The sequence below is a fragment of the Vicugna pacos genome, chromosome 15, assembly GCF_048564905.1.
Source record: "Vicugna pacos chromosome 15, VicPac4, whole genome shotgun sequence".
Classification (NCBI taxonomy): Eukaryota; Metazoa; Chordata; class Mammalia; order Artiodactyla; family Camelidae; genus Vicugna; species Vicugna pacos.
In genome coordinates, this window is record NC_133001.1 from 58,133,822 (window position 1) to 58,156,253 (window position 22,432).

The 22,432-nt window shown below is 46.3% G+C and overlaps 1 long non-coding RNA gene across 1 annotated transcript; it reads right to left on the reverse strand.

The window, feature by feature from the left end:
* Positions 1 to 6,883: 6,883 nt before the first annotated feature.
* LOC140685943 (uncharacterized) lies at positions 6,884 to 21,870 on the reverse strand. The gene is made up of 3 exons (XR_012059411.1): positions 21,752 to 21,870; positions 14,527 to 14,706; positions 6,884 to 6,990 (listed from the first exon to the last, which is right to left on the reverse strand). It is a non-coding gene; the product is annotated as an uncharacterized lncRNA (long non-coding RNA).
* Positions 21,871 to 22,432: the final 562 nt, after the last annotated feature.

Consider the following 22,432-nt stretch of genomic DNA (forward strand, 5'->3'; position numbering starts at 1 on the left):
TTCTGTGGATAAAGAGGAAGATCAGCTCGAGGGACCAGCTTGTGTATTTAACGCTGTGCTCAATAAACAAGGACGAGGTACCAAGACTCAATAGTAAGTCAGTTTAATTTTCTTGGGAACTCCTTCTATGTTATCCAGAGAAAAAAAAAATGTGACTTTTCATTAGGACTGACGGATTCATTTAGTCCCCATGCCTGAGGGCGAGACCAGAAAGGAAGCCTTGACACCCGGTCCTCAGTGCCTCAGGACTCCTGGGAGCCCAAAAACGTGGGGGTGAATCCGTGGCCAGCCGGAAGCGGGCACTCGGGTCAGAGAGGGCTCGTCCTCAGAGCATGATCGTGTGAGCAACAGACCCGGCAGACGGCGCTGGGTCCAGGCGCTCAGCTCCTCCAGCAAAGTCCCAGCGCCCTGAGCCCCGGCTGATTCCCGGCTCAGTGCTAACAGAGCTTGGGTGGGCCGGTCCCCCAGCGGGGTGTGCTGGAGGCCAGACCTGAATTTCCAGTTTCTTTCAGCATCACTTCCCCTTTCGTGCTGGATGAAATCAGTAGCTGAATAAACCCTTTCCTAGGATGGCTTTGGTGTGTAAAAATCGCAGCTCAGAGGAGTTTGGGGAGAAAGTAGACAGTCACCTGTCCGTTGTTTACTCAACATGCACTGATGGTTGCCTTGGAAAGCGCACACACACTGCTTTCTGGAGGAGAGGCTGCAGTGGATCCAGACGCTGTCCTCGGGAGCTCATGGTCACTTTAGAATACGTGAGAGAAGCAGGAAGAGGGGGCACACTCACCAACAGCCACGTTAGACGCGGAAACTGACATGTCTAGGAGCCAAGGCTGGAGAAGAAATGGGTTTAGAGTAGGAAGAAATTATTTCCACCGAGTTGATGCAGTCTACAACTACCCACCCCTCACCGTACACGCATGTGCGAGCCTGCACACAGGTGCACGCGCACTCGGAGGAAACTCCCCGATCACTGAGCACCACGGCTGGTCAGATGCTCTGCTCCTCGCCTTATGTGCATATCCCCCTCTGCCTTTCAGTAGCCCCAAAACACAGAAGTGGAGTTATTCACTTTCTTCCCCAAGGAAAAGAAGAAGAGCAAGAGAATCCAAATTGGAAAAGAAGTAAAACTGTCACTGTTCACAGATGACACGATTCTATGCATAGAAAATCTGAAAGCCACTACCATAAAATGACTAGAGCTCATCAGTGAAGTTGGTTAAGTTGCAGGGTACAAAATTACTGTACAGAAATCGGTTGCATTTCTTTACACTAGCAACAAAATATCAGAAAACGAAATTAAGGAAACAATCCCATTTACCACTACATCAAAAAGAATAAAATACCTAGAAATAAACCTACCTAAGGAGGCAAAGGACCTGTACTCCAAAAACTATAAGAAACTGATGAAAAAGACATTGAAGATGACATAATCAATTGGAAAGATATACCATATTCTTGGATGAGAAGAATCAATATTGTTAAAATAATCATACTACCCAAGGCAATATACAGATTGAATGCAATTCCTATCAAATTACCAATGGCATTTTTCACAGAACTGGAACAAAAAATGTTAAAATTTATATAGAAACACAAAAGACCCTGAATAGCCAAAAACGATTTTTTTTTAAACACTCTTGAGAAAGAAGAATGGAGCTGGGGAAATCATGCCCCCGATATCAGACTATACTACAAAGCTACAGCAATCAAAACAGTATGGTGCTGGCACAAACACAGACACACAGATCAAGGGAACAGGGTAGAAAGTCCAGAAATAAACCCACACACTTATGGTCAATTACTCTATGACAAAGGAGGCAAGAATATACAATGGAGAGAAGACAGTTTCTTCAACAAGTGGTGCTGGGAAAACTGGACAGCTGCCTGTATGAAATTAGAACATTTTTTAACACAATATAAAAAATAAACTCAAAATGGATTAAAGACTTAAATGTAAGACTGGATACTATAAACTTCCTAGAGGAAAACATAGGCAGAACACTCTTAGGCATAAGTCACAGCAATATTTTTTTCAAACCAGCTCCTAGAGTAATGGAAATAAAAGCAAAATTAAACAAACAGGACCTAATTAAACTTAAAAGCTTTTAACCACTAAGGATACCATCAATAAAACAAAAAGACAATGTATAGAATTGTAGAAAATATTTGCAAATGATATGAGCAACAAGGGACTAATTTCCAAAATATATAAACAGGTCATACACTTTAATATCAAAGAAACAAGTAACCCAATCCAAAAATAGGCAGAAGATATAAATAGACATTTCTCCAAAGGAGGTATCCAGAGGACCAGCAGGCACATGCTCAGTATCGCTAATTATCAGAGAAACGCAAGTCAAAGCTACAACAAGGTATCACCTCACACTGGTCAGAATGGCCATCATCAAAAGGTCTATAAATAATAAATGCTAGAGAGGGTGTGGAGCCCCTATGGAGGGCAGTATGGGTTCCTTAAAAAAACTAAAACTAGACTTACTATATGATCCAGCAATCCCACTTCTTGGCAGATATCTGGAAGGAACTTTAAGTTGAAAAGATACATGAACCCCAATGTTAACAGCCACACTATTTACAACAGCCAAGACATGGAGGCAACCCAAATGCCCACTGACAGATGACTGGATAAAGAAGATGTGGTGTGTATACACACACACACACACACACACACACACACACACACACAGGAATACTACTCAGCCATAAAAAAGAACAAAATAATTCCATTTGCATTAATATAGATGGCCCTGGAGATTATCATTCTAAGTGAAGTAAGTCAGACAGAGAAGGAAAAATACTATATGATATCACTTACATGTGGAATCTAAAAAAAGTAAAAAGACACAAATGAACTTATTTACAAAACAGAAACAGAGAAGAGCCACAGGCATAGAGAACAGCCTTATAGTTACCAGTCAGGAGAAGGGGATGGCAAGGGATAAATTGGGAGTCTGAGATTTGCAGACATGAACTACTAAATGCAAAATAGATTAACAGCAAGCTGCTTCTGCCCAGCACAGGGAACTATATTCAGTATCTTGCAGTAATCTATACTGGAAAAGAATATGAGAAGGAATATATGTATGTACATGCATGACTGAAACATTATGCTGTACACCAGAAATTGGCACACTGTAATTGTAAATTGACTAAACTTCAATAGTATAATTAATTAATTAATGGGAAAAAAACAGCAAAAAAAAGAAATTCAGAGTAACTCAGATATCACACCCCTCCAAGGAACTGAACCCAGGGCCCAAGGATTTATGTTCTGCTTCTGCTCTCACCCGGGAAGCCAGCTGCCTCTCTGACTCTAAGACGAAGTGACACTGGAGCCGGCTCTCAGCACAGGCGGCGTTTGGACAGGTGACATCCAATCCGGTGGAAGGAACAGAGGGGATAGAGCCAGGGCCGGGGGGACAAGGCGAGCAAGAGGTGGCAGAACAGGGATTCTGGGTCACATCTGTCCCACACAAAGGCTTCCATGCTCAACCCCACAGTGCCCTCTGTAAGTTGCAGAAACTCTGTACAATTCTCATTGATCAGAGGGCTTTCTAGGATTCGGGTACATGAAAGGCTTTGAAAGCCAAGCAAACCGCAGGGAGGAGGCATGAACAGGGCTTCCCCGTGGTCACCAGGCACTAATCCTCCTGTATAATGAGTGCATCCCACAGCTGGGGTGCCCAGCACAGCGTGGCTGACCAGATCCAATAGTTTCCCAAGAAGAATAAAAATTAGTAGATTGTAGTCCTTTAAAACAACCCAGTTGCCACTCACGGGCAGTGTGACTTTGGAAAATTTGATCCACCTCTCTGTGCTTCAGTTTTCTCATTTGTACAATATAATGAACACCAACAGGTTTGTAAGGATTGACAGTCTTACCCACAAGAGTGAGGACCGTGGTGCGGGGCGCCTAGGGAGCCCCAGCAGATCCCGGTTCTCTCCTCACGGCCACAGTCCCCTCCCAGGGGGCCTGGCGAAGCTCTTGACACCTGTGCTTTCCATGGCTACTTAGAGAACCGACGGTCTGAGACCAGGGAGTGATTCTTCAAAGGGCACCTGAATGCTTATCTGTAAGCATCAGAAAACCGAGTAGTGCTTAATAGTTGCTAAGCGTGACGCTACGGGAGGGCACAGGAACGGGAGACCAGACACTGGAGACACCTTCCCCACCACTGATTCTCTCGTGTGCCACCTCAAACGGGCAGCAGCAACCTGCACCGCCAAACAGGGGACAGGGTGCTGGGTGAGCGCACCGGCGAATGGGTTACTAGAAAAGCACCAGCCGCTAACTGGTCTTGGTCCACCACCCACTCACTGACTTTGTAAGTGATGCTGAAACCAGTCGTCATCTGTGTCTGACACTGTGGGTTATAAAAGAAAGGCATCGTGGTGACTTTTCTGGAGCCACATTCAATCTTACAGGCACGTTCTACATAATTGTTAACGTTAAGACACTTTACACATAATTTACAAGAGAATGGAGTTACCACCTTTGTGTATTCTTCTCCAAAATGTTTAACTTGAATCCATTCGAGCTTCTAGTCAGACGGAGGTGAGCCACACCCATCCCGAACATCCTGCCTCGTCCAGCAGGCCATGCAGTGAGGAGAGCAGCCATCCTCGATGCAGGGAGACTCGGGGACCACCCAGCTTCACTCGTCATCTGAGTGGGACGATGCTTTGTTCACACAGACGGTAAAGAGCATTGTGAGACCAGCGGGGAAACTGCGGGACCCGGGGACACAGTTTAGTCCTGGTCCCTAAAGCTAAGCGCGGGCATTGCACTTCCGTAAAAATGCAGAGGGCATTTTTAAATGTGACCTGAGAGGTGTGGGTAGCCAATGCTACGTGTTTAGAGGACAGAGGGGCCACCTCAGTCACCAGGGCGGCCAGCAGAACGTGCAAGGCTTAACCTGGGTCTGAACTCCGTGCGTGCGGAGGGCTTGGTCGTGCGCGGTGGGTCTTGCTTGGAGAAGGGTCTGATTTCACTTAAATGTGGCTCAGGGAATGTGGACCGAGCCCAGCACTTCATGCACCGTGTTGCGTGGGCAAAGACACGGAGGAAGGTGGCCGGACGAGAAGAATTAAAATACGATCAAGCCGCCACTTCCCCGCCACAAAAACACTCCTCCAGGGAGAAATGAGGCCCCAAGGCTGAGTGGGCGAGCGCACCTGCTCTGATTTCAGGACCCCCGGCTTTGAATCTCTCCTCTGTCATCACTGCTGAGTCATCTTGGATGGGCTGCTTAACTCGTGCCTCAGTTTACTCGAGTGAAAATGCAGGTGATTACAGCAATCCCATGTCATGGTGTTGCTGTACCACATGACCCACCCTGGAAAGCCTAGAACAGCCCTGGACCCTTGTAAACGCTAAAGCAGCCTGGAAATGCCTTGGATTCAAAATAATAAATAAATTCACACATCTTGTACACCAGAAACTCATGCACCGTGGTAAACCAACCATACTTCAACAAAACAAAATTAATGAAAGAATAATTTAAAAAAAAACCACACATGATCTAATATCATATTCATTTAAATACTGAAAGGAGATAAACAATATATTTACAATGGCTAAACCTGAACAGTCAAGTCGCACACTACTTTTAAGTTTTTTTTCTTTATGCTTATTTGTTTCCTTAATTGGCTACAATTAATAAGTGCGAGGACCATGAATCAATGGTACAATGAAGGCAGAGCAATGCAAATTCTATTAGCTGTTCAGCTATGAGGAATAATATATTCTTTGTTTATATAGCACTTAAAGGCTTAGAAAAAAATTTGCATATTTTTTTAATTTGAATCTCCAGACAGCCTGTCACTATCCTCATTATGACAATGGAAATAGTGAGCAAAGGGGCCCAACGTTAGGGTTAAATTGCTTTCCAAGGCCTCGGAGTCAGCATTAGAGCTGGCCTTCCGCACGGCCAGAGTTCTCCCCTTTGCAGTGAAAAATACAGAAATGCAATTTACAGGCCATCTTGGTGACGTTTCAGGGCCCCTCGTAGGTGTCTGTGATGTGCCCTTAGGTCCAGGAACACCTGGAAATCTTCCGCCCCTGCAAAATGAGTGTTTTGGAGGAAGTCAGCCCCAGGCCGCTGCTTTCTTATGCATGTTCCCAGCTAATTCTGAAAGCCATGACAAAGCGAGGAGGGCGTGGACGGGCAGGGGTCCTCTGGGCCGATTCAAATGCCTCCGACCTGGTTTTCAATCTGAGAAGTCCTGGGAGAGGCAGAGAAAATGCCAGGACACGTGGCGGCCAAGGCTCCAAGCTAAACTCTGCCAAATCCCACGGCCAAGTCCAAGAAGGCCTTTTGTCTTTCTCTTTCCTGAGGCCCTTGCCACTTCCAAAGCTGTTCCATTGTTCTGGGATTACCTCTCTCGCCCGCCCGTGGGAGAGAGGTAAGAAAGGGACCTGGTTAATGATTGGTGGCTGATTCATCAGGGGCTCTGACGCCCACCTGGGTGAGATGGAGCCAGGAGCTCGGCTGGTGGTGGAGGTGGTGCCGCGGGGCGTTGCCCAGAGGAGGGTTTAGACCCCATCACCGCCTGGATTCCCGCAGGGTGACTCTGGTGCCCTCGGCTCCCTTCAAGTTTTGCTGATTTGACATTCTGTCCCCCTAAACTGTTACTTTACACGTCTGCATTCCCTGACTGACTGACTTGATTGCCCAGAGTTACTAACGTGGGGCTTCACTGGATGGTTACAGGGGGTCGGGGTGGGGGGGGTGCTATGAAAATGAAGGGATTGAAGATTTCAGGGAAGAAAAGTGATTTGTAAGACTTAAAAAAATACCAACACAAAAGGCGTTGTTAAAATGGAGAAGAGGGAGGAGTGTGAAAGTATACCTTACGTATTTTCTCCCCAGATCCCTGCAGTGCTCTTGTCCGTTCGCTGCCAGGCTGACGGGTTAACTGGACCACTCTGTTCCTTTCGCTTCATCCTCATCACCGCAGGACCATGGGCTGACAGTCGTGAAGCAAACAGGGAGGAAGGCCTTTTCATATGCATTAAGAACTCCTCCTTTCAAGAATCAGGTACACCCACGGTGTCTTTCTTTTAATTAAATTATAATCAGTTACAATGGGTCAGTTTCTGGTGTACAGCATTATGTCTCAGTCATGCAAACACATACACATACTCGTTCTCATATTCTATTTCATTGTAAGTTACTACGATACATTGAATAGAGCTTCCTGTGCTCGACAGAAGAAACTTGCTGTTTATTTTATATACAGTAGTGTGTGTCTGCAAGTCTCAAACTCCCAATTTATCCCTTCCCTCCTCCTTTCTCCCCTGGTAACCATAAGTTTGCTTTCTATCTGTGAGTCTCTTTCTGTTTTGTAAATAAGTTCATTTGTGTCTTTTGTTTTAGATTCCACATACAAGTGATATCATACGGCATTTTTCTTTCTCTTTCTGGCTTACTTCACTTAGAATGACCTTCTCCAGGTCCATCCATGCTGGTGCAAAAGCATGATTTTATTCTTTTTATGGCTGAGTAGTATTCCTTTGCATAAATATACCACAGCTTCTTTATCCCATTCAACTGTCAATGACATTTAGGTTGTTTCCATGTCTTGGCAATTGTAAATACTGCTGCTATGAATACTGGGGTGCATTATTTTTTCGAATTAGAGTTCCCTCTGGATCTATGCCCAGGAGTGGAATTACTGGCTCATAGGGTAACTCTATTTTTAATTTTTTTTTGAGGAATCTCCATACTGTTTTCCATAACGGCTACACCAGCTACATTCCCACCAACTGAAGCTCGTTACTCAGCCTTTCTGTTCCCTGGTTTACTTCCTTACTTCAGTTGGGAACATCCCATTCTGCCCACAAAAGAGCATCCTGGAGCAGGGGCGGTGCAAGATAACATACACCTTACAGAGTGACTAGCCTGTAAGGGGTTTTCAAGATAGATTCTAATACAACATTAGGTATATTCTAGTAAAAAATCTAATAAATATATTTATCTACTTCTAAATTTAGTAAATATATCTAATTAAACATGTAACTGAAATTTACTAGACTTCAAAAAAAACAATTTCCTATCTGAAAATCCAACACCATAAAAACCCCAAATAATTTATTTGAAAGTGATAACTGTCCTATATTTTGTCCAGTAAAGTCACCTCTAATGTATTTTTTTCCTTCTGGGATCTTCAAATTCCATGTAAATTTCACGAGACATCCCCGTTCTAGGAAGGGGAGAGAAAGGAGTAATGTTTTGTAGAAGCACTTTGATTCATTAGACCCATGAGTGCACAATCACCTTGTCTGTTTTGCTTCAAATACGTGTGCCAGTGATGAAAAAAGTATAAAACAGAAAGTTCCCCACATACACAAGAATAAATACAATCGACCTCATGCTTTATCACCCTTCAACAATCAATAATTTGTGGCCATTCTTTTCATTAGTAAGTCATCTCTCAGCTTATTTTAAAGCAAATTCCAACATCATATCATGCCTGTGATTTTTAAGTTGTTCTATCTGTCTACACTAAAACAGAACTCTGTAACCAGTGATTTTCTTGAATTAATTTATGTTGCACTATATTGTAAAGCACAGATTAGGTCTGACTCGATTTCCCATCCTTCCAAGAGGCAGGTCACTATCAGGTCTCCTACTGTTAATGATTAAATGCATGAATAGTGGTAAATTTAAAAGCAGCAGTATGCTAATAGCAGCAACGAGAACCATTATCTACTGAGTACTCAGCCTGCACCAGCACGGGTCTGCACCAAATATTTTCAAGGAAAATTAGACCCAGACAGGTAAACGGCTTTGTCCAATCTTAAGCAACCAGTAAAGGTCTGAACAGAAATTTGATCTCAGGTCTTCAAAAATCCAAGAGTTTGTAGCTGTCTCATTGGGAAATCTACTGTTGAGATCGCACGTTTCCTTGGACACGTCTACACGTGTCTTTTGATAATATTTTAAATGGTTAATCAATGCAGTGTTACAGTGCCTTTTGACCTCATCATTCTTTCCATCCAGATGAGATATTAACTTACAAGGTCTTTAGAGATGAGCTGATATAACAGAAACGTGGGGGGAAGAGGGCGAATAGCTACTCCTGGGCTTCTCCGTGTAAAGCCGAGATTCGTATGAACACTTGCTGAGTTAATGTGCACCCCTGCCGGGAGAGCTAAGCCCCCAGCTGCTCGCACCCGCAACCCGCAGCCCCTAGTGGATACCAGGCTGGGAGTCAGCAAGGTGCAAAATTCCTCTGTAACCTCCAGCGAGGTGTGAGCCCCTGGAGAAGTGGGGCTGAGCAGAGAGGCTGACATCACCTCCAGTTTATCGGAGGAAGTCAGCTGTTTCCCACTCACGTAGCGAGAACAGTGCATCACCCAGAAGACCATGCCGAGATGAGGGCTCCTCCCTTCCAGTGATTACCCACCGCGCAGATGCTCAGGACCCCCAGTCGAAGAGAACGGTGCATGCTTCAGAAAACGCCCACGCAGTCAGATGTAGACTACAGAGGAAATCATCTCCTTTCCCACGGAAGCCTGCCTTCGTGGTAATTTATACAAAACGCTGAACTAAATAAACATCTGTTTGACTAAATTGACCCTAATTGTCTAATAGTAAGTTTCTGCCTTTGGGCCAAGTAGAGGCTTGATAGAGAAATTGTGTTCAGTTACAGAAAACAGAGAAAATGATAATGTTTGCTTGAAACGAGTGCCCTATATAATTTTACCTGCTTATTAGTGTTACATGGGGTAGGTTTTAATCTCAACTTTTCACTTTATGAAATAGCCATTATCTGAGTGTTTCGCAGTCAGTGTGTGTGGCTTTGGACCTTCTGATCGGAGAGCTGCCCCTCCTGGACCCCGTGTGTGTGGGGGGGCACTTGCCTGGCTTTATTCAATCATGTGCAAGGGGACTTGACACGTGTAGCTTCTGGCCAAGCGTGTTCGCTGCTGCTCCGACTTTCTGGAAACCTGCGATGTTTCCGGTTTCCAGTACCAGCCTGGGTTCTGGAGTGGAGTGTGAAATAGTGACCCTGGCTACTGTGAACTGTGCAGGAGGTGAGAATCCAGGAGCCTTTTTCTGTTGGTTGGTTGGTGGATTTTCTTTTGTTCCTTTGTTTTTGTCATCACACCATAGCTTATTCTGACTGACTCAGGTAAATTGTCTGAGTAGTAGAAATTCTGAAAGCCCCTACCTCCATCATCGGCTCTTCCCTGAAAACTCTGTACTACAGATTTTACAACTAACATCAAAAGAAACTGAGGACTATTTCTTTCCTTTCCTTTCATTTCATATTCAAATTATATATAAATGTTTAAAATAAATTTAAATAAGAATCATGTGCTTTAAAAATTGCTGTCCTCACTTCTACAGGAAGAAAAAATACCCTGTGGCAATGCTGATTCAAGTAATATGGTAAATACTGTGTGATGAGAAATACTGTTCCGGAGGGTGTAGCTCAGCGGTAGAGCCATGCTTAGCAGGCACGAGGTCCTGGGTTCAATCCCCATCACCTCCATTAGAAAGTAAATAAACAAAAAATAAAGACTGCTCTAACATGCTTTAAAAAGAGAGAGGCGTGCTGTTCCTCTTGCAGTTTGTCACTTTGGGAAATGATTTATTTGTGGTACACACCTCGCTTCTCATCTGGAGGACGACAAGTTTTCTCCCACGCTGCGCTTGAAGAGGAGGCAGTTACATGACTCCCTGCTGGGTCCCACTGGCTTCTTCCCGTGTTTTCTTCCATCCCCACGGTGTGGACCAACCCCCCCCCCCAAGACAGTTCGGCTGTCACGGCAGAGCCACCGTCTTTGGGGGACCTTTCAGGGCAAGTGACAGAGAGGGTGGCTTTCTGATTCCCGCTCCAGCTGTCCTGCAGTCTCCATGTCTGAAACCACTTCCCAGCTACGACAAGCGTAACTATTTCTCATCATCCACACAGGACTCATCCCCGCACAGCAGGTTTTTAACGCGCTCCCAAGCCTAGACCCTGTTCACAGGAGCACAGCAGCTCCACGTGAGCGAGGCGGCTCTTTCCCAGCAAACTCCGCCCGTGTGTATCCGCGTGTCGCTCTGTCCCCACTGCTCAACCTTGGAACAGCTCCTTTTTGGTTTCCCCCAAATATGACAAAGTCTCAGACCCACAAAGGCATCTTCTCCCAATGTTCTTAGCGTGACAGATGTATTTCCCAGGTGCACATGGACCGTCATTTCTGTGGGATTTAGGAGAAAGAGGAGGTGAGGAGGTGGACATACTGAATGGGGAGCTGTTTTTAGTGCAAATGACACATAAAATGGTAAATGTACCATGTTAGTTTGCTTGGCTGGCAGAACAGGGTACTGAAAACTAGGCGGCTTACGTAACGGAAACTTGCTGTCTCTGGTTGGAGGTCAGAAGTCTGAGGGCAAGTTGTCCGCAGGGTCAGTTCCTTCTGGGGCTGACGGAGACCTGGTCCAGCCTCTCTGTTGGCTTCAGGGGTTTGCTGGCCGTCATCGGCATTTCCTGGCTTATAGATGCTTCACCCTGATTTCTGTCTTTATTGTCACATGACATTCATTCTGTGCACGCGTCTGTGTTCCAATCTCCCTTTTTATAAGGATACCCGTCATACTGGATGAGGGATTCCCTCACCTTAACTAACTACGCCTGCCACGATCCTATTTCATAACAAGGTCCTATCCTGAGGTCCTTCAGGTTAGAATTTCAATATATGAATTTTGGGGAGGACACAGCTCAACCCATAAAATGTACCCATTACTTACAACAGAATGTTATTTTTTGTATGATGCTGATAAGGGTTTTGTAAATCTGTACGTCCTCAAAGTCAGTCAGCTTTAGTAGGAAAACGATCAATTTTATCCTTTTCCAACTTTTTTCTTTCCATCCCCAGATGTTTTGGTCTGATGAGAGACTGAGTCTTAACTCAACCTTGAGGGCCAGCTTCAAGTCAGCGACTGAAAAAGAGACAGATTTCTTGGGAATAGGAAATGACGTTAATCAGGAGGGTGAGTGCAAAGACCGAGAGAAGCCCACCTTCCAGGCTGAGTTTGTTTTGTTGTTTGCAAGCACTTCAGCCCTGACAAAAAATGAAAAATGTGTTTTTGACTAAAGGATGTGCAACTAATGGTTTTCTGGGTTGGCAAAGATCAAATCCGCCGTTCCTGATTCTTCACGCACTAGTGCGCCTGGAGGGCGGCGTCCTGCCGCAGCAGCTGGAAGCTCTTTGGCCCAGGGTTTGGAGCTAGGACCCAGCATCAAACGGTCAAGGTCCTCAAACCCAGTGGGCTTTTCTCAAGGTCACCACAGCTCCACACCGTGGCTTTCTTAGCACCTGCTTTTCTTACAGTGGAGACAACAAAGACTCAGAGATGTTCAGGGTCTTACTGAGGGGCTGCTGGGGCAGAACTGAATTTAAAACAAATTTTGTTTCTGTATCTAAGCTAATATCTATTGCGTTGACTGCCACAGACTATATGCTCTCCCTTGAGCTCTCTCTCTCTCTCTCTCTCTATATATATATATATATATATATTTAGTTTTTTTGGTATATACATTTTATTGAAGTATAGTCAGTTTACAATGTTGTGTCAATTTCTGGGGTACAATGGCCATCATTCAAAAGTCCACAAACGAGAAATGCTGGACAGGGTGTGGGGAAAAGGGAACCCTCCTACCCTGCTGGTGGGAATGCAGTTTGGTGCAGTCACTATGGAAAACAGTATGGAGATTCCACAAAAGACTAAAAATAGACTTACCATATGACCCAGCAAGCCCACCCATGGGCATATATGCTCAATATATTTTGAATAAACACATGTTTATGATTTTGGTCTCACAAAAAATAGATTAAATAAAACAAATTTTAGCAAACGTGAGGTCGACTGCACCCTGGGGCACTTTTCCAGCGCCTGGATGGAGTGAAGTTCTCCCACAAAGCTCTGGTTCCACCTGTGTTCCTCCTCGAGTTTTCTCACTGTAAATGTAGCCAATAAATTATTTTCAGAGCTACACAGTGAATTCTTGTCTTTCCCAAATAAACTGCACATTTTGCTCATTCATGTTATTGCTGTGTTCTCCTGATTGTGTTAAGCAGTTAAACAGATGATTTGATCAATACGACGTTAAACAGAACACTTGTGGGTCAAATACAAAAGGCTGAATGAGCTGAAGGAAGCTTTGGTGCCACTGGCAGGGAATACCGTGCCTTCCAGGACTGGGGCAGACCCCGTATGATCAGCATTCGAAGCTAAGCAGGTAGACTCTCATGGAGGAGGAACATTATAAAGACCTCTTCGGGACACTAATGAACGCATCTACAAAACAGAAACAGACCCACAGACATAATAAACAATGTTATAAGTACTGGGGGGAAGGGGGTGGGAAGGAATAAATCTGGGAGTCTGAGATTTGCAAATATTAACCCCTATATATAAAAATAGATTAAAAACAAATGTTTTCTGCATAGCACAGGAAACTTTATTCAATATCTTGTAACAACCTTTAATGAAAAAGAATATGAAAATGAATATATGTATATATATGCATGGCTGAGACATTATGCTGTACACCAGAAACCGATACCCTGTAGCTGACTAAAAACTATTGCCTAGCAATAGAGGAAAGTTTCACTAAATCAGAGTGTAAACATATTGTTAATCTGTTGAAATCGTTCTTGATAAAATTAACAATATCAAAAGCCTACTCCACAATATGAGGTGATTAAAAGCAAGGGATGCAAAACAAGTTAGCATGCTGCTAATTTTGTAAAAACACTATGTATTTGTGTGCATGTGTACATATTTGTGTGAATAGAGAGACAGTAAGACTTACATCAATATTTACCAGTGGTTGATACTGAGAATGTAGTTGCATGTGCTTTTCATTTTATATTTTATGATTTCCTGTATTCCAAAAGTCTCTATAATGTATGCATACAAAAGACATCAAAATCAATGGTTTTCCTTCGTTTCTTTGCTTTCAAGCCACCTCAAATAGTTTCACGGAAGATTTCTGGTGCTGGGTAATCTCTACTAGACTCTACAGAAAGCATGCCTGCATTCTTTTCACAGACAGAGGAAAAAAAAAACTGATGCAAAAACCTGGAAAATGTATCTGTAATCACCCGTTTGTGTGTGCCTCTATACGTGCACTTGGACACACACAGGCACGTGTATGTGACGTGTGTTTATCTCTCCCAGCATCCAAGTCCTCTCCCCACCTCTGGGAGATTTCCTACCTTGGAAGTATCACTGCCTCTCAGGCTGAAAAAGACCAAGACACACATTCCAGACAACTAGTGGCGCTTATTCTGAACCTGGAATCCTTGATGTGGAGATGCGCCCTGGGTGGCAGGGATGGGGCGTTGCCGGGGAAGTCCCAGCTGGCGGGCATGGGCGTACCCCGGGCAGAGCAGGGACACCAGAGGCCCGGCCCTGAGAGCTGGTGTTTCCCCAGGTAGCCTCGCCAGCCCCAGGATGGCTTTGGGGCACGGTTTGGGGGCTTGGTGCTAGCTGTACTTACACTTCCTGGCTTCTGTTTCCAGACTGGATTCTGCAGCCTTCCAGAAGATTCTACCATTCAATACACTGGACTATTTCTAGCTGTTGCCCAGAGTAGACTTCTCCTGCTTGCATCTAAGAGTCCTGGCCACCTGCTGCCTGTGCTACGTGACGGTGCCCAGGGTTCAGTGCCGAGCGTGACCTTGGAAAGCACGTGAGAAAACAGTTCAGAAGACATTACAAACATCGCACAGGAGGGCTCCTGGCTAAGATGCTACAGAAACATGCAACTTTCTGTTCAGGAAGCCTGAGTCCATTAGTGAACTCCACTAATAGGTCACGAAAAGTAATAGCTAGTAAATATTTTATTAGCGTTTTTTGAATCTTGCTAATGGGAAAATCAACTATGTCAAAAGTAGCAAGAGTCACATTTGGCATCAGGCCATCACTCAGGGCTTGGTGTCTGCTGTTTCTCACGACTTTTTGTGGAATAATTAGAGAAGTTCAAATAGAATTATGTGTGCAACAATGAATATTTTTATTTTGCTATGGTAAACCATCCTATTTCCTTACCTCGTTATTTGCCTACATTATGTACTCAATACTAATTTTCTATCTATGGCATAGTGAATTTATGGCTGTGTTAATGCTAATATTTCTCCATCTAGAAAATGAAATGAATGATTCTTATATATTTTGTTTTTAAAATATTAGCTACAAAACTTCATTAAATATAATAATGTCTCATTACATAGTATCTTTCATCCTGAAGATTATTAGAAGCCTTTACAAACTAAAAGAAAAATAACCAATAAAAAAAGAAGAAAAAAAGGAAAAACACCCAAAGCTAACAGAACCATCATCCGTCACTGAAACGGAGCTAAATAATTGTTTTCTTTGTTAAGCTTATTTGAAATCTTACCTCTTAGGGGAAAAAAAAATCAAGCTTAGACCACTAAAAAATTACCACTGTTTTTGCTAATAATGAATATAATTTGCTGATTCTCTTTCAGTGGTTGTGTGTCACCTGGCTGGGAGTTTTCAGGAATGGGATTATTTGGGAGTAAGAGACCCTTATCATGGGTGTTCAGAGCTTGGAAATAGGAGCAGGGGTCTGCAGGGAAACAGGCCCTGCAGGATACAGAGAGATGGTTAAGAAGAGATTTCATATGGGAACCGGCTTTTGTGACTGTGGAGGCTGAGGACGCTATGACCTGCCGTTTGCAAGCCGGGGACCCAGGAAAGCTGGGGGTTTAATTCATTCTGAGACCACAGGCCTGAGAAACAGGGAAGATGCTAGTGATTGTTCCCAAGGCCCAAAGCCCAGGACCTCGGGACTCCAACGTCAGGGGCGGGAGGAGACGGACGTCCGGCACAAAGCCAGGCAGAGAGCAAATCTAGCCTCCCTGCGATGCTGTTGGGGTCCTCAGAGGATTGGGAGGGTGATTTTTCTTTATTCTGTTAGCTGATGCAAGTGCTTATTTCTTCCCATAGTGCCCTAGCACACACACCAAAAAATGATGTTTTATCAGCTGTGTGGATGCTCCTTAGCCCAGTCAAGTAGTCACGAAAACTAACCACCCCCACTCTGGGTTCCTCAGTATTTTCTCTACCAGTTTCGACAGGCCTTTCCCGGAAAGCAAAGCGCTGTGGTGGACAGTGGCCGTTGTAGCCGCGCTCACCCGGGAACACGTCCTTCGGCAGCTAGGGAGGTCGTTCTGTCTCCTCAGTTATAAAGCCACCCCAGCCCCTCTGTTTCCTGGGACCTGCTTCTGTGCAATGAGAGGGGGACAGGGCATTTCTCAGCTCATTCATTCATCCCACAAGTGCTTCTTAAGAACTCAGAAGTCACAAGTGCAAAAGAACACGACAGCCGTGGAAGCCTTCAGGAGAGAAGTAACCTGGTCAGGGCTGCCAGATTACTGCTGTGAGTACAGGCACCGGCAGGGCGCCCCGACAGAGCGGCCCGCGGCCGGAGGAGTCGCGGGGGCGGGCACGGGTGCTGCCCTTCGCGTACCTGGGCTGCCCCGGGGAACCGTCAGCTTGCCCTTGCTTCTGTAAAATGAAGTAGAAGTTTTGTAAAGATGGGAAACTTCCCCAAAGGTGTGTATATAGATAGACAGATAGATGTATATATAGTTTGGCACATAGAAGTTATTTAATACATTTAGCTTTATTGTTGGCAAACCCAGTCCAAGACAACCCTAGGTGACTGGAGACTGTGTTTCTAACTGTAGGATTCTGTTATAACAACCATGGACCTTTTTATGCTCCTCCAGCCCTTATGTTTGGATTGAATGAATATGGTTCATTATTGCCAAGGAAGACAACTTATTCTGGCTTGCCTGGGACTTCCTGGATTTTAGCCCTGGAATTCCCATGTCACAGGAAACAACTCAGTCCCAGACAAGCCAGGACGCCGGGACACCTGGAATTACCTGAATTCCAAAACTGCCCACCTCAAAGCCATTACTATCATTCCTCTTGAATGGCTACCCTAGATTTTTTTAGATAAAGGCTGCACAATTATGTTACGTGGTCTCCCAAATGCATTCTTACAGCACCTACTAAAGAACTACTGTGACAGATTCCCAGAAGAGATCAAAGATCTCAGTTTACAATCTAGTTGAAGAAATAAGACATACGTCTGATATAAAGTATCTAGTAGATGTCACCATAAGTGGTCAGTGGCAGACCCCTGATCGTGTCAAATCAGTGATGAGTCAAATCATGAGTGATGCTCTGAGAGAAAAGAGAGGTTACCAGGGATTGAGCCATGGGGACAGGGTCTACTAAAATGCTCTCAATACTGAAATGCAAAACCAACCCAAAATGTCTGAGCCAAGAGCGGGGACTTCAGGCTCATCTGAGACGTCCAGAGGGAAGACGGCTCCAGTCTGTTGGCCCTTGGGGCCTAACAATGTCAACATGAATTTAGTTTCTCCTCCAGTTTGCTGCTTATGGTGTCAGGTGGCGCTTCAGCCTGGTTCTCCTTAGATCGCCAAATGGAGACACCCACTCCAGAATTCGGAACTTTCCACATTACCATCCAGAAGGGCCTTGACCGTCTGCCTCTGAGCAACACTGTAGCAAGCATCTTGGTAACTGTGATAAGAGCCCGTCCTTCTGCCCTGCAGTGGGGAAGGGAGGTGAAGGGCGAGTGGTCAGAACTCCCTGCTGCGGACTGGGGGATGCTGGCAGTCACAGTGCCTCAGAGAGTTTCATGGGAAAGAGGGAATTCAGAATCTTGGGAGAGTCCAATGCTCCATAAAGAGGAGCAAAGGGTGATCTCTTGTCCAAGTTCACGGGGAAGCTTGGGACAGAGCCAGATGCCAAATCTGCAGAAGCCAGACAGCACGGGTCCAAGTCCAGCTCTGTCCCTTACTGGCTGGGAGACCTTCAGCCAAGTGTCGAGCTTCCTCTGCGAAATGGGAAGAACAATGGCCCCTGCGTCCCAGGTGGCTGTGAGGGTGGGGTGAGCTGTTTAATGTGGACCCGCTCAGCACAGTGCCTCGTCCCCGCTCAGGGCTCCATCATGGACGGCACCACTGGTCCTGGGTCAGGGGCCTTCCCACGGAAGCATCCCACCTGCACAGACCATGGAAAAATGCAAAAAGGGGAAGGGGCAAAAAGAAACAGGGAATTACATGTACAGGGTTGGGAGGGGGGAATACTTGGAGACCAGCGTTACAGAGGGAGAACTTTCCCAAATGGTAAGGAAAAGCAAACGGAGCGTGGGGAGACGGTCTGGGGCTGGTGAATAGCGAGCTGGAACACCAGGCTTGAGCGGCTGGGCTTTAGACTCCTGCACGGCGTTCCTTGGGTTGTCAAAGCAGGTCCAGAAGTAGCTGAGCCACTCCCACCGCAATGACCACCTCCCAGAGGCAGGCGCATGCACTGTCGGGGCCAGAGCCTCCCCCAGAAGCGGCCTTTTATACTTATTCAAATAACAGGTCTCAGCTCTGGCGCTCAGTGGTGAGTCAGCGTACGTGTCCACTCTGCGGGCCCACGGTGCCCCTGTTTGTGGTCCAGCGTTACCCTGGCTATTTCTGGGAGGGTGTTTTTGGATGAGACTAACATTTGAATCAGTGACTTTTTCTCAAGCAGACTGCCCTCTGCAGTGTGGGTGGGCTTCACCCAATCAGGTGACGGCCTTGAGAAACCGCAAAGACGGGTCTCCCTCAGGTGAGATGGAGTTCTGCTCCAGATGGCCCTCAGACTTCATCCTCAGCCCCTGTTCTTCCCCTGTCTCCAGCCTGCTGGGCTGCCCCCTCAGACGTTTTTGGACTTGGCCAAGCTCCCACAGGCACCTGAGCCAATTCCTGTGACATGTGCCTTTCTGTATCCACCCTCATCCCCTCAGTTCTGTTTCTTGGAGAATCCTGTCTAGCACATCTTCTGATCAGATGTCTTGTAAGAGGAGTTCCGTAAGTGAAATTTGGTCAGGGGAATGCTGGTCCCTGGCAGTACTAAGGTGCACCCACCGCCTCCCTGTAACCCTTTGGGACGCCCAGTTTGTTGCTCCCCCAGATCACCATCTGGGCCAACTGTGCAACTTCCGCCGGCCTGGGGTCCACACAGGACCACCTCTGGCCAGGTGGCAGTCCTGGAAGGGCGCTGACTGTCACTCACTGGGTTTCTGTGGAGCAAGAGCTAACTGTGCTTCCTGGGCCTGGTCAATTTCTCAAGTGCTTTCTACCTGCAGAACTTCCCACCAGCCCTGGACTTGAGCAGGAACCATCTGACCTTGGGTTCTCCTTAAGCCACCGTCTGCTCTGGCTCAGGTCTGGTCCAGTCTATGGGCGGCAGCTCCCACTGCAACTGAACTTGGTTTCCATTCTTCTTTCTCTCAGAAGTACACAAGCACTGCTCCTCACCGTCAAACTAGCATGACAAATCATTCTGAAGTAAGGTGCCATCTTCTCTGGTCTTCCCGTCCCATCTGTGCATCTTCATCAACATTCCAATTCTGAGAAGCCTTCTCCATCCACAATCTCTTGTATTCAAGAGATAATAATTCCCCTCAGATTACACAGGGGCTAGGGTGTGTGTGTGTGTGTGTGTGTGCGTGTTTAATCGGTTCCCCGCAATTGTATGAGCGATGTCCTTTTAGTTTTATTCTCCGTTATCTCTTGCAGAGCATCTCCATCTTCTGTTTTATTTCGTATGTTAAAGCTTATAACAAACCATCAGTCCCAACCTAGGTTTCTCCTTTTCCTCTCCATCCTTTAGCATCCAGTCCCAAGGCCTCGTACCACTTGAGGCCAGTGTTAATGTCAGGTAATTTAAGTCCGCAGGTCTCACAAAGCTTTGCAAATGTTAATTAAGCAACAGAACGCTTTTTATGAAGCGAGGATTATGGTCCTCACTTCACAGGTAAAACTCCAAACACACAAAGCCTGAATGCCATCACCACCTGCTCACGACTCGAGAAATGCCATCGTTTCACACTGCGTGGTGACATCAGTGGCACCGAGCTTGTCAGTGCCATGGCCCCACTTTCCAGAAGATAAGATGGACTGAGGGGTCTGGACGGTATTAAGTACTCAGACTGCTTGTTATTTACAGACCTACTGGCGTTCTCATTTTTCTTTATTTTCTCACTGTCCCCTTCCCTATGGCAACGATGCTCAATGAGCAAGCAATGAAAACTCGAGGTGTGACAAGGGTGTGTTCATTCTTATTATTTGGTATGGAGACTCCGGTTTCTGCTGAGGTAATTTTTGTTTTGCGTTGATGCCCTCACTGGTTTAGGGCCAAGGGTCTCAGAGGCTGGTCTGTGGCCCCATAACCTCAGAATTGGCTGATACAGTTATTAGAAAAATAGTTTCCAGGTCTCATTCCAAGTGCACTGAATCAATATTTTGGGAAGAGGGCCCAGAGGTCTGTAATTCTGAGTATGTGATTTCGATGTTTGGTATGGCTGACAACCAGATTCGTGTTTCATGACACGCTGTGTTCTCTGTATTATTGCTGTAATATGCTTATGTTTGTGTAATTAATGAAGTTTGTCAATTGAAAGAGGAAGACAATTTTTTTTCAAAGAATTATATTAAACTTGAGTTTGAGAATTTTCTAATCTGGAAAATAATTGCTTCTGCTCTTCCATTATAAAGTGCAACACAGACCATCCCCCAAACAACAGGAAAACACAGGGCCAAGGGCCCTTTAGTTTGGGCCATTGGGTGTCTGAAAGATTGGGAACGCGAGTAACCTCAGTTAGGCCTGGCGGTCCAGCGTCCACCGGCCGCACGGCATCTGGCTGGCTTCCCCATTTATGCGACCGGCCAGCTCTGAAAGCCTAAGCTTATACAATGCCTCCCAACGGGCCCTCTGACTGTAAATAAAAAGTGCCTGTTTGTATTATTTGTTAGACCTGGAAGGAACCTCAAATACAATCTAGTTCAGCACCAGTTTATGCATTCAGAAAACAGAAGACCAGAGAGGCAAAGCAAGTTACCTAACACGGCACAGCTGAACGGGAGACTCGACAGAATCAGAATTCACCTCCCTACCTCTTCATCCACGGTCCCTTTCCGAATGGCATGCCGTCTCTTCTCTGTTCCTGAACAGAGGCCTCTAATCTTGCCACATGAAGCAATCTTATCCATGAAATTTTTTGAGCCATCACTGCCCACCCCCCATATATGTATCATTTTTCAAATGAAATACATGTGCCAGTGACCCCACTATGCTGTACACCAGAAATTAACACATTGTAAATCGACTATACTTCAACAAAATTAAAAAGAATCATGAGATTTTTGTCTATTGGAATTGCTCCTCTGCCGTGTTTTAAAGAGGTCTCATCTATCTACACGTGAACGACATTCTCCATGTGAGTCCCAGCAGGAAGCCACGTCTGAGAACCAGCTCCGGAAGGGTCCCCCCAAACATCCGGACACTGCCCACCGCCTCTTCACTTCCTCCAGAGAGCGGAAGAGGGGAGGCAAGGTCATGGTGGTCACCCCGGCTCCTTCTGCTGCTTCTGCTCTAGAGCCGAGCAGGCTTCTGCTCTGACACCTGCTGATTCCCTCACCGGCGTTTGACCCTCTCCCCGCCATGCTCCCACGCTACGCCCCCCAACATGGCACAGAGCTTCCCAATCCAGGTTTCACGTCTGAGTCGTGCATTCGGGGCACGTGTTAGGGAGCTCCCACCAGGCTTCAGCGCCAGAATCTGGGGTCACGGGGCCCCACAAGGTAGAAAGGTCCCTGCCCTCAAAGGACGACGGCCCGAGGCGGTACCTCTGATTCACTGAGTTTTTCCCTTTGTGGGCCGAGGACCTCCTGGTTTCCCAGGCGAAGCGGGAGCACCGCGCTCTCCCGCACCTCGCCCAGGGACACGCAGCCGACACACAGCTGAAACCGACAACCGGGTCTCCTGCGACGGAGCGGGGGGGGGGGGGGGGGGGCCGCGAGCATGCGCAGTCCCTCCCACCGCCCACTCCCCTCGGGGGCGGGGGACCAAGTGGGTCTTTCCATCCCAGACCGGAAGGAGGGGGGCGCCGGCACTGGACACGCGCCGGCCAGGCCCGCAGGGTTGCCTGGGCTCACCCGGGGGGGGGGGGCTGCAGTGCAAGGACGTCTCTCTATTGCTGTTTTTTCCAACCTCTGAAATATTAAATGTCCCCAAAAGACGGCTCCTGATCTCCCTCCAACAGCCCCCTCCCCTCCATCTCCAAACCCATTAATGTCACATCGACCAAGCGAAAAATCAGATTTACAGACTCTACCCTTTCTTTTCCCTGCCTCCTTTTTCTTCCCCTTAATCCAGGCACAGCCAGATTCCTCTTCTTCCTCTCGCTCACTCGGTATTCATGCTCCTGCTCCCTCGCCCTCCGAGGTCACCTCCACGTGGTTGGCTGCGCTCGCTCAACCCGGGGTCACCGGCCACGGCATCCCAGATCGGCGCCGGCTTTGCCGGGG